The 13,365-nt window shown below is 42.7% G+C and overlaps 1 protein-coding gene and 1 long non-coding RNA gene across 9 annotated transcripts in view; one reads left to right on the forward strand and one right to left on the reverse strand.

Annotated features, from left to right (window-relative positions):
* Positions 1,025–3,336, reverse strand: LOC8079720. Its single transcript, XR_002453651.1, has 4 exons — positions 3,093–3,336; positions 2,829–2,997; positions 1,567–2,147; positions 1,025–1,412 (listed from the first exon to the last, which is right to left on the reverse strand). It is a non-coding gene; the product is annotated as an uncharacterized LOC8079720 (long non-coding RNA).
* LOC8072760 (G-type lectin S-receptor-like serine/threonine-protein kinase LECRK4) overlaps positions 4,992–13,365 on the forward strand; it is a 42,744-nt gene continuing 34,370 nt past the window's right edge. For 5 of the 8 annotated variants that reach the window (XM_021461068.1, XM_021461072.1, XM_021461073.1 and 2 more), the window contains exons 1-2: positions 4,993–5,175; positions 5,255–5,346. The gene's annotated coding sequence lies outside the window, so the exon portion shown is untranslated. Of the gene's footprint in view, positions 5,176–5,254; positions 5,347–13,365 lie in introns of all 8 variants that reach the window. The other 3 variants (XM_021461071.1, XM_021461075.1, XM_021461070.1) reach the window with 2 other exon arrangements.

Raw genomic sequence — 13,365 nt, forward strand, 5'->3', positions numbered from 1 at the left:
GTCCATGCATGGACTCTAATTATTATAGTTCTGATAATAATCTAAATCAAGGAGCCTTGCGAAAAAAATTAGAATCACACTCGGTGTTGTCGTGTTTAGATTTCGTGTCTGAAACAAATTCCAAACGCATAGAAAAGCACCTAATAAACATCTAAAAAAGAACAGTACGAAGAAAGAAGACATGACGGTCTGACGGACACAAAAAGATCCAGCAAACATAGCAAAGTGCTCCAGCAAACATAGCAAAAGTGCTGCCGGGTTATTAGGAGGCCACTCCTCCATGGCTCGATGGCGACACCAGCGACCATCAGCATCTCTCACGACGCGGAACCCGCAAACAAGCTGAGCGTCGGTGCAGCCAGCCTGCCCCTGATGTCTCCCAGACTTTGCGCCTAATTTTGGTCACGGATCTAACGAGAAGCACGTCGCATAGGGAGATCTTGGTGCGGAGCTTTGCGGGAGGCCGACGATGCCGCGACCGGGGCAGTGAAGCCTCCTCCGCCTTTCCTCACATCCGTCTCCGTGCCCTCTCCAGTCGCCCTCGTGAACTCCCCTCAAGGAGCCACGCGACAGCTTCTACCACAACAGAGTTCGTTGCCAATGGCACGCGAGCCCACATAGATCCGCGGCACGGAGAGGCCGCGTGGTACGGTCATGAGCAACGCACCTTGTGGTTGGATTCGAAGGCAGAAAACAAGTGCGAGCAGGGCAGCGATGGTGATGGCGAGGCCGAGTAGGAGATGGCGGACGTGGCTCCGGCTCGGGCGCAGCGGATCTCGTGCTCACTCGCATCCAAGGTTTTGGGATTCAAACTGCAAAATATTTCGGTGCCCACCGAATTTGACGAATTTCGGAAATTTCGGAAATTTCGGACTGGTTTTCAGTTAAGTTGACTGGTCAAAATTTTCATGTTTGACCGAAATTTGACCGAAATCTGACCGAAATTTGACAAATTCTATCCGAATTTTTTTAAAAAAAACATAAAACAGCTTAAAACATGTAACATGATATCAATCAAGGCTTTAAAGGCTATAGCTATCATAGATTCAATTTCACAATAGCCCACAACCAATATTTAGACAACAGTCCTTAGGAGTTTGTTCATAGAACTCCATGAATAGTTCAGAATCCAAATTTAATACAAAGAGGCCAAATCAGAGGCCACATGAAGTCTAGTTCATCACTCCTCAAATAGTCCAATGGAGTAGAACTTTAATTACAGTCCAGCCAGCCATACATACACTAACAGAATCAAGTCGCCCACAAGTAAGCAACGCAAAAGAACATGTCAGCAAGCATTGTCAATTGCCACTGACACCTTTGTGTTTCATGGCAGTCATCCACCCATCACCATGTACACACCAAAAAATTACCTCCAGAACCATTGTTGGAGAACCGCTGCTAGACTGTACCTAAATAACATGCATGAAACAACCATTTATCAAATTTCAGATGGTTTTATTGACACCTATGTATTGCTCTCCAGCGAAATAGAAGATTTATCATTTAGGATAATAAATATAGAAGCAGCAACTATTATATATATAGGTACCAAAAGCATATTACCCTGACACAAGAGTCCTACTACTCTCTCTCATAGAGAGTAGATAGGCTCTGGGTCCTCATCCTTTTCTGCTGCAGTCTTCCAGATCTACGGCCATTAGGATTACCATCTTCCTCATCTAAAGCTTCTAAGTCAACTATTGGTGCAGCTACCACAGGCTCATCTTCATCACCACCATTGTGTCAACTTCCTTGTCCTTCTGTTGGTATCCACTATCCTCCCGAATACGCTCCTTCAAGTTATAATGCACATAGACAAGTTTATGCAACTTGTCATAACCAAGCTTGTTCCTAATTTTTGTATGCACTAGTGCAAAAGTGCTCCAGTTTCTCTCACAACCACTAGATGAAACACATTGTGAAACAATACGCAATGCATACTTCTGCAACGTAGGCACTTCTCCTCCAAACTGAAACCACCAATCAGCTACCAAAATAAGAATGGAAGTCAGCCACAAGATGGTCCCTAAACCTTGTTGCACCTCCACCTTTGTTTGTAGTCCCACAGTACCCACATTTGAAACCCTGACCAGCAAGCTTTGAGCCATGCATCCACACCTTGTTAATGTCTCCATCATTATGGTCTACATTCCAGAAGCAAAAATACCAGAAATTAAAAACATGGAAACTTAATTAACAATTTCAAAATTTTGTCTAGAGCAATGCAAGTTTTTCTAATCATAGCAATCCACAAACATTTAATAAAAATATAAACCTAAAGAACAGATTTATATACAATCAGTATACTAAATAGGCAGCTAAGCCACTTAGCAGTTTTGCAAAAAATAAAAAACAAAAAACAAAACCTGATGAAATATAAACTTCACTAATTTATCAGTCATCAGTTCATGAAAGAATCACTTAAAAAAATAACATGTCCATTGGACCATTAGTCATCATTTCATCACAAGAACACTGCCTGCAGAACATACTTGGCATACACTGAAATTCTAGATAGAACACTGCAACGGTCCAAGACAACAACAAAAAGGTCCATCAAAAAATTATAGCCTACAAGACATATCTAGCAGAAAGTAGAAGTCTAAACATGGCTGCCAGAGATACCTCAACTTTTATGATATAAAATAATAAATCTAACTGGGTCATGCTTAAATTTGATGATACAATATTAATAGAACCACCACGCTAGCTATAGCTTCATGAAGTGTATTGTACCACAAATAAACTGATCTATACATACAAATCAGAGATATGCAGTTATGATTTCTATCAATATAAAACAGGGTACTCTGTTTTACATATACCTTGACAAGCTGCTGCTACTGCTGGTCCTGCAGGTGGCGGCGGCAGTGGTGCTGCAGCCCTTGGATGGCCATCTGTAGCACCACCAAGGCCAACGCTTGCACAGGCCCTCATCTAGGTGATGCTGCTGCTACTGCTACCCACCCCGCGCCGGATCTCCATGAGCACCACCTGCAGCCAAAATTGATGAGCTTCAAAAATATCAAATGGTTGAAGCAACGTACAACAGAAATTGCACAACATTCATCACGGACGAACGAACATACCAGAGCTCAGTGATTTGGTTTCGATGACACCACTGAATGAAGAACTACAGCAGCAATGGAGGATTGGGGATTTGGGATATGCCTGTAGGGGAGGAGAGGAATGGAAGGGGAGACGATGGGGGAGGAGTGGAGTGGAACGGGAGATCCGGCGCCGTCTTCACCTGCTGGTCGCTAGGCCGCACGCCCGCGCTAGGCGAGCCGCCGCCGCTGCTGACCAGAGACGAAGAGGAGGAGGAAATATGAAACCCTAGGGTTTCCAGGGTTGTGTTCGTGCTTTTATAGTTACAGGGGATATCAGCAGGGACCTTGGGCCGAGCCGAAAATTCAAATTGGGCCGAAATAATTTGGCCGGTTCAATTCTTTCTCGGGCTTGTCCGAATTGGACGAAAACCACTGAATTTCGGGCCTTTCGGGCCGAATCCCAAATCCTTGCTCGCATCCTCCGCTCTTCCCGTGTCCTCTAGACGTCCGAGGATGGCCGGCAGCGGCAGTGACGTCGAGGAGGTAGCGGCAGTCCTCGTTCTGCAGGGAGAGGTCATCAGGGATGAGGGAGGTGAACGCGTCGTCGTTGTCGCCTGACTCCGTGGTGTGGAAAATCCCCTTCTCCAGCGAGCGGGAGGTGTAGCACAAGTGAGATAGGCGGCGCGATGCCTTCCTTTTCTCGCTGCAATTCTTTCCTTTATCAGTCATAGGCTTGCGGTGATGGCGGGCGTCTTGTGATGATCGCATGCGTGGATGGAGCATGGGGAGCGAGCCGAATGATGATTTATTTTTTTTTAGCGCTTGTTCCTTTCCTTTTCTCGCTCGTTCGTTGGACAGTGGAGGAGGTGGGTCGCACATGGTGGCACACGGACAAACGAAACAATTGTCGCACCAAAAGTTATCCACTCTTTAGTCTTTTTAGTTGTATGTGTGTCTTCAGGACTCAGGAGTCCAAGGAAAAAAGACGGCACAGATCGAGAATAGAAGTCATATTTGACTGATGTACCTAAAATAAACGTGACTTTGAGTAAAAATATCGCTCGAATACGGATATGACTATCGGATATGATACATATCAATCAAATACTTGATACGTTATTCTCAAGAAAACAATGAGACCGTGATACGCTATAAAGATATTAATATTATATTTAGTAACTAAATAACAATCTAACTGCAAATTTAGGGATTTCAGTAAATGGCATTATTTAGGAGGTTCAACTTAAATTAAAGATATTTTAATATTATATTTAGTAACTAAATAATAATCTAACTGCAAATTTAGGGATTTCAGTAAATGACATTATTTAGGAGGTTCAACTTATACATATGAAAAAGATAAGAAATAAAATAGATAGAGGATGTACATTAGTAATAAACATTTAGTGAATGATGCACGTTTGTTCCTGATCCCTGAACATATGCGTGAGGTGTGGGAGAGCTCATGGCGGCGCATCTATGTAGTGTCTGTTTTGTTTTCTTTTCTTTTTTTTTTCAGAATCATCTATGAAGTGTCTAGTGTGTCAGCGCCTCTGCGGGGCGACATAGCTTCGTCGGACTGTACTGTGCGCTAGTCACGGGGGAGGAGTGGGTCTGGCCTTCTAGGACGACGTTTAGATAGAACGGTTATTAGAGAGGGAGAGCTCCTTCAAAAAAACTCGTTATTTTATAGTGTGAGATGAGATGATGATATATATGAATGTGACTTTAATATTAATTTTTTTTAGAATTATTTAGAATTTCTATTCTATTGTGGTGCATAAACAGAGGGCTCCTGCGCCTTCACCGTTCACACTCCATCTCTCCACTCGTGGCGTCTAGAAGCAGTACGGTAGTGTAGACTGTAAAGATGCTGGTGGCGGTTAGGTCGGGGGCGTCCTCGCGCGCGACTTCGTTTCCTGCGGTCTTCGCCTGTGAGGGTCCCGAAGCGACAGCAAATTAATTACTTGCTCGTCCGTGTCCAGTGAACGCGAAGTTCGTTGGCTGCTGCCCGTTTATTTCCTTCCCCGCGCGCAGTCCTCGGTGCTCATTCTGCAGCCCCTCGCTCGCTAGATCTGCCGACGTACGGCGCCACACTGACGGAGGCGTTGTTGTAGGTGAGGTGAGGATGATCGTCGACGTCTTGTCCTACCATGTCTGATGTCTCTCACCTTCCTTCATTTTCCGTTCCTTTGGTGCAGTCTCGATCGATCTCTGTAGTCTCGGACTGTCAGTACTCAGTACAAGGCGCCGCCGGCCGGATCTGTTCTGGTTGCCGCCGGCGCCACCACAGGTGAGGTTCCATTTTTGGCAATGGTTTTAGATCACATTAAATTTTAAGAGACTCAAAGTCTTTCTCAAAGTTTTGAGAGAAAAGCTGTTTCTCCTCATTCAGCAAAAGTTTCTCAAAGATTGATTTTTTCGTAGAAAAGTTTTCCGATCTCACATTAGTTCCTTCAGCGAGAGAGAGAGAAGAGATTGCCTGAACTTCTTTGACCGTCAATATAATTTCGTTATGAATTAACACTGTTTTTAGTATGGCACTTTGACCATTAATAGTTTAAGAATATAGCAAGACGCGAGTGTCTAGCCGTCTCACGTCGCACCGCGCGGTGACCCAGATTCGAGCCCGACGGAACGCATTTTGCTAGGTAGAGATGTATAAGAACCCCTTTATGCTGCGTTCGGTTGCTATGATTTTGGCCCAGAAAATATTCCATACAAATTAGTCAAGTAAATCCATCTGTAATCATTCCAGAGACCCAAACCGGATCAACAAAACGAGGTCTTACCTAGTCCACACTAAAGCACGTGTATAAGACCAATCGAGTCTCACGTGATCCGTGCCACTGTCTATGGGTAGGTAGAGGAGCCCCGGTGACACACTGTGTATGGGTGGACAGAAGTTCAAGAGTTTTGTCTGACTTGCGTAAGAAAGTCTTCTTCTTAAGACCCGTAGGCTGCCATACCTCCACGGGTAGTTTTTTTTACTTTAAGAATATATTATTGTTAATGAAAAGAGTCATGATTATCAAAGTATTTTTCTCAATGTCTGAAGTGGTGCTAATCCACATAATTTTTTTAATATATAGTCATAGTCCAAAAATTTAACTAAATGCAAATCTAAAAGTGACTATATTTTCGACTAGAAAAAATAATTAATTAGGGTCCACTCGTTAGGCGTACCTTTAAGCTCTAGCCTTTGTCTTCTCACCAATGACTATGCATCGGCTAATGTATGTGACGAAAACTACCTCAAAACCATTTTTTGAGTAATATAAATACTTCCTCCATTCAAAATTTTAGTGTGTTTTAGTTAGTTCAAAGTCCTCTCTAAATATCTGTTTGGATCGCTAGAAATTATGATTTATCCAAGCACTAGTGTACGAATCTATCTATCTACTACCTCCACTCTATTCTTTGGATATAGGAGGTATTTCAGACTGCTCTGCTCCACGTTTTTCATCACCGCTCCACGTTTTCTAGCCAAACAGTTTCAGCTCTACGCACTCAGTTTATGGAAAAAGGGTGGAGATGTGAGAGCACATAAAGAGGTACTCCACAAACTCTAGTTTTCTATGGAGCTACTCCATGGTGGAGTTTATGGAGCAGTCCCAAACACCCCCATAATGTGTGTAAAACACCTTCAACCACCTATAATATAATCTCAGTCTATAATCCGTGGACGAAAATAGACCTTATTTTTTGTATTAAGATTCAGAATTCAGATTCTCATCATCTTTAGTACATCCAAACACGTCCCTTTGACCAAGTCATAAAAAATATGTATTAACATCATTATTGCCAAATAAATATACTATAAAAACATATTTCTATGTTGGTGTAATGAACATAATTTATTATAAATTTAGTTAAAAATAGTGAAAGTTTTGCTTATATTAAAAATAAAATGATCTACTACTTTTTAAAATAGAGGGAGTGACTCACGAACCTATTACATGCATGGGCCATTGGGCTGGAAGTTCCCTTTTGGTCTTAGCATATCTAGGGCTCCACTCTAAAGAACATAGATAGCTAGGGGCATAAATAACCTAAAAATTACCACTACAAACTCAAACACCAGACCAAGGTGGTTAGTAAAATAACAAGTCATAAAAGTCACTACTTCCAATAGTTCTAGTTCACCCAAGGAAGCCCCCTAAACAATAGTAGTAGCAATTGAATTATACACTAGTTCACTTCACCACACAAGAGCTACTAGAAAGACAACTCTAGTTCTAGCTAAACTAGTGAAGCAACTAATTAGCTACTTCTACTCACTAAAACTACAACTAACTCAAGAGCTACCCCAGAAGCAATTATGCATCCAAGCTCAAGATATGGTTTATTCCAAAATGGGCAAGAGATGAACCCAAAGATTTATCCTTGATGGTTGGCTGCTTGCAACAATCTATGTCCTGGTTGTGGCGAGTCTTAATGTGATGATTCATGCACTCACTATCCACTCAAGCTAGACCCACAACTTAGGTGTTGCAAGAATCAAACACAAGAAGAAGCACTCCAACTAGCCACGAGCATTCTAATAGAGTTGCTCTTCGCGATCTCCCGCTAGAATGAGCATAGGATCCCCTTTCAATCAACTCGATTAGATGCGACAAACAATCACCATAAGCCCCTCAACAATCCTCCAAGCTCAAAGCTAGCTAGGAGATGGCAATCACCAAGAGTAATAGGAAAATCAAAGTGACCACACTCAACTAGTGCTGTGAGATGCAAATCATCGATGCAAATGCACTAGAGCCTCTTTAATATCACCCAAATGTGATCCAAAGTCATGCAAATGAGTAGAGTGTGTTTCTTAGCTTTAAGTGGATGTGCATAAGTGTATGGAGTGCCAAGAGAGTGGCCAAGGCCAACCACAAGGGCTATTTATAAGCCCTTAAAAATTGCAACCAATACGCTCAACTTGTGCAGGCTACGGGTGCCCTAGAGATCTCAGGTGGTGCACTGGAGGTCACACCAAAGAGCCATAGAATATCTAGTTTCCAATGCTCAAAAGATAGCCATTGGCCGGACAACTTGAGCTCTAGTAACAAATCTGGTGCCACACTGTACAACTTTGTTGAGCATGACTGGTGAAGCCTCAAGGACCACCCTCTCCCTATACCAGACTCAGTCCAGCCCCCGATGGCAAACCAGAGCGATCCGATGAATGTTAGCACTCTAAGTCATGTTTTTGCAACCTCTATGGTAAAATGCACTGATGCCAACTTTGATGACCACACTGGATGGCTTTGATGGAGCTTTTGAATTCTCCCACACATAGAGCTAAACCAGCATTGGATCCCACCGGTGCACCTCTCCGTCTTGCACATTCCCTGGTCCTACACCGAAAGGCAAGGTGTGGGCACCACCATGTTGACGAGGAGCTCTGGTGGCACCTTCAATGCAAAACTGGAAAACTACGGTGAATGCTAAACAACACCACTGAGTGGCAAGCATGCCAACTCTCAACTCTTTTGCCAAACATCTAAGCCATGCTTTACCATTCTTCATCGTGTTTTAAAAAAGATTTATGCGTGCTACTCAACACGCACTAGATCTAACGCATATGCATGTAAATCAACACCTAGTGGCACTAGATAACCATGTCTGCTTTACAATTCCCATCTTAATACTACAACTATCCTAAATTTGACCACGCACTCTATTTTGTCTTGGCTGGTGAAAGCAAAACCCCTAACATATACTTTTGCCTTCGGCCTGTTTTCACCTTTTCATCTTCTCTCCAAGTGTGATCTTGCTCCATTTGGATTGATCACCCCTCATGCATCTCCTAGCCTTGCTCACAATCTTGTTGTGGACTTCACCTAGCTTAGTTAACACATAGCAAAACATTAGTCCACTATGTAATATAACCATCCAAATTATAATAGATTAAGCCTAATAGCGACCATTTGCGCAGTCGAACTATCGAGCTTAAGCCTATATACTCCAGGTAGTTTGTGAAATGTCGAGGGATTTCAAACATTTCTACACACACAACTAAGATTGGAATAAGTTTAGCAGTCACCATCCATAAGTTACATAGAGTTCGCATCATTCCAGAAGTACATCAGAGTTCAAATATAGTTATTACAAACTAGGTTTAATGTAGCAGAAGCATTCAGTTTTTGGAAAATCACACACACTTAGTTCATTACAGCGCCAGAGTCTGATCATTCCCACAAAAGTAAAAGATGAGATTGAGTGACCATGCCCTTGGTCTAGTCGTCACCCATCACTGGGTATAAGCAGTTGATGCAATACCCATAATACATCTGCCCATCTACAAAACAACATGGGAATAGAACCCTGAGTACGAGAATATACTCAGCTAGACTTATCCCTCATAAACCAGAAATAAATGACATCTAAGGGATCATGAAAGGTTGTATAGTGGGGTAGCTAGACACACTTTTGCAGAAAAATCTTAAGCTACTAACTAGGTAACCCTTTCTTTTATTTAGCGCAAGTTAAGTAATATTGTTGTCATCTAGGTTAGCACCTATGCTATAGCAATCAGTTGATTCAATATAATAGTACCAAATTTGCATAACATTCTCACTTCATCATATACCATAACCACATTGTTTTATAGTCCTAACCACGAGGATGAAGCTCAAGTCAAGTGCTCACTATCCAGGAGCAATGGCGATGCGAATCGATTTCTAACCAACTGGCGAGTTATTCCCCACACAAACCACACTCATTGATTAAGTGAGCTACAGGTCACCATATTGCACTAACCAGGACCAATTCGTGGGTTTGGCAGGCACCGCCCGTACCCGAGGACCGTTCTAGCGATCGATGTACCCAAGGTATACCAAGGTTGTGTGCCGTGTCCTCGTCATTCTCCTCAACCATCACCAATACAGCGCATGGTGGCTTGATTCCTGGCCTGGATAGTGTTCAGGGTTCATGATCAGAACGACTTATCCTTAAAGTTAAGTGTGGGGCATGCGTTCAACATGACAGGAGGGCCGTCAATGATCGGTCCTTAATCAACACAGGCAGAACCACTATGGTCCAACACCCCCATAAGACTCTGCCCGGTCTCCACTTCCTTTCCCACACTTGGTTACTTCCCATGATAGCATCAAACAACTACACCTTTTGGTGTCCACCTATATCTCACAGGTGACAGGGAACCACTCGACTTGTATCGTGCTAAGCAAGCTCAGCATAGACTTCGAGCTTACACTACATAGGACAAGGTAAGTAGATAGGTGGTAATCCAAGGTATAACAGTGCATCAACGGTGTCAAGAAACTCCTATAACTTAATGCAACACAACAACCATCATGATATATCAATATAAGTTAGCAGAAGTTAGGGAGACTTAGAATGCTTCGGGGCTTGCCTTTCTCAAAGGAGCTAGGCTAGTGATCGGGCACTCTTGAAGCTCTTCTTCTGGCTCGTGTCCTTCCGGAAGCTCCTGCACCGGGGTCTCCTCCTACTCCTCGGATCCGTTCACGATCTCATTCTCCTGCGAGCCTGTATGATGCGTATGCATAAGTGAGCGGAGGTACAGGATGCTCGTGGTGCGGGATCATGCAGATGATTGCTGGATGGCCATGATATGACATAACGTTTATGAAGTAAGTGCATACTTCTTCTTCGGTAGAGAAGAGCTATGACACTTCTACCAACTAGTCAACATCATCCAAGAACATGTAACCTAGGTAGAGAAGAGCTATGACACTTCTACCAACTAGTCAACATCATCCAAGAACTTGTAACCTAAGTAAACCATCTATTGCATTCTCTTCTACAAGCTACTACTAAACTAGCAAGCCACTAGAATGCTTTGAAGATACACCAAACTTATTTAGTTGTATTAACTTCCATGCATAGCAATTATTTAATTATTTATTAACTACTAGGCCTATAACAGCAACATACATTTCTACCTTTCTACAAAAATTATAGTAAGTTACAGAGAACAATTTAAGCCTACCATAAAATTTTCATGGCATTTGGGCAAGTATCATGGTCCACACAGAATTCACAAACATATTACTCTCTATGATGGAAAATACCCTACTCATGGAAAAGTATCAAACAACAGATTTCATATTTTTCTAAATTACTTACTAACATAAGATAGGTCCACAAAAATTCCCAGATTTATTGCATGTACAGATTATTTATTAAAAATCATAAACCATTGACATGCAAGCATTTAATTCACTATAAATCTTTTTACACAACAAGAATCACAATTTTCAGACTTATATCCTATTTTCTATGCATTTTCCAAGAAATCAACAAATACATGAATTAAATAAATCTACACAGAAAACATACTCAAACATGACATGCAACTACACCAAACTGTAGATCTTCTTTTATGGAGTACAACAAAATTTGTTTCAACCTTTTTGGAGCCTTAGAACTCAAGTTATGGATTTTTCGAGCTTTAAATCATTTTCTGAAAACCTTTATTTAAGAAAATCGAGAGGAAAATGCTAGGTGTACCCAGATCTACACCCGAGGTGACACTGCCGTGGGACCTAGGGTCAGCGGCCCCACTCGTCAGCCACCCCAGTGCTCCGGCGGCCGTTGACCGGCCGGATCTCGCCATCGGCGAGGTTTTCGGCGGTGCAGTCGCCACCTAGGGTTTCGTCTCGGTGAGGCGAACGTTATGCGCTAGCTAACGGGGTTCGAGGAGGTCCATGGCGGTGAAAATGACGCACAACGGCGCTCGGTGGCGATGCTCATCGATGGCAAGCCGTCTTCGACCAAGAGAATGAGAGCCGAGGTGCGCACAAGGTTCGTGGGGGTGCGGCGAACATGATGCGCACGTTACTGAGTGGGAAAGGGGGTCGGGGAAGCGGACCGACGCGAGCCAAGAGCTCACCGGAGCTCCAGCCATGGCGCGGTGGCGGAATCCGGCCAAGATTGGCCTCTCACCTTGATGTGGATGTCGGGAGAGGGAGCATGGGGAAGGGCTTGTCGAGGTGGAGCCATCGACGCACCCAATCGAAGGTGGGTGCTCGAAGGTGCGTGCGCGGCTCGCTCCAGCAATGGCACGTGGCCGGGCAGTGCAAGTGGCCATGCAGCACTGCTGCCGTGGCCGGGAAGGAGAGGGGAGTGGCGAGGGGGACAAGTGAGGGTGGGCGAGTGCCACGCGGCAAGCGACAGCGCGAGCAAGGCGGGAGGAGGGGGAAGCCACCCCGGGCTAGGCCGAAAGGACGGACGACCGGCCCAGCTAGGCGCCCGGCTGTTTCCCCTTTTTCTTTTTCTTCTTTTTTAAATTTCTTTTCTCAAAGATTTTCAAACATATTTTTGAGCAGTTTAAAATCATTTTCAGATGTTGCCCCAGAAATAAAAGTTGCTCCAAATAAAATTCTCTACAACTTTACTTTAAGATGCAACCCAAAAATCCAAACAGATTTTGAATTACAACTTAAAGCTAGTTCTAGGTTTAAATAAATCCATTTTGGGGACTTTTGGAATAAATTTAAATTCTTCAACTCTATTGCTCCAAAAATTTTACTAAAAATTTATTAATTCAAGTTAGGGACAAAGCAATCAAGTTAGGGCATTACAAGCAATTTAAAGCATAACATAGTAATTAGCATAATTGAATCCATATTTTAATTGCATATAAAATCATAGCACAGATGCAATGCACATGGGGTAAGATGCTCAGGCATGATTTATGAAGCCCTAATGCAAGCTTAACACTGGAGTGGTACACACTAGTTGTCTCAATTACCAAACCAAACATGAGGCTTTCACACTCTAGCTGATTTCTTATGTACATGGCATCAAACCTTTCTCTTGGTCTAAATGAGGTGCTAATTTAACTCTTCAGAATTGATTATTAACTTAACGTCAAAGCAAGGCACCAACTCAAAGTAAATAATAAGCAGTGGATGAGGGACCTGTACTAGAACTAGTTTTAGATAAAAAGGGCTAAGCCTTGACTAAACTACTTTGATCTAAACTTAGAATAATGCAAGTAAATTTCCCAATGTAATTGCTCAAATTAAATAGATGATAACTAAATTTAATTATCAATCTCCTAGGAAAGAAAAGATACAATAGTTTTACTAGAACTCCTGAAGACCTCTTCTGGAACCCTGAGACTAGCTCATCTAGGATGATGGAAGTGTCAAATAACAAATTTACCCTTTCTGTGGGTCCAAATTATGGTGCCTGATCTAACTGCTCTCAGATGATGGAAGTTATGAGAATTGTTCATATCATATCTTGTGTGTATATTTATTTAATTTGCATACATCTCTTGTGCAATCATATCGTATCAGGGGTACTACTAGAGGGTGGTATATCAATCACACAT

The sequence above is a fragment of the Sorghum bicolor genome, chromosome 5 (assembly GCF_000003195.3).
Source record: "Sorghum bicolor cultivar BTx623 chromosome 5, Sorghum_bicolor_NCBIv3, whole genome shotgun sequence".
Taxonomy (NCBI): domain Eukaryota; kingdom Viridiplantae; phylum Streptophyta; class Magnoliopsida; order Poales; family Poaceae; genus Sorghum; species Sorghum bicolor.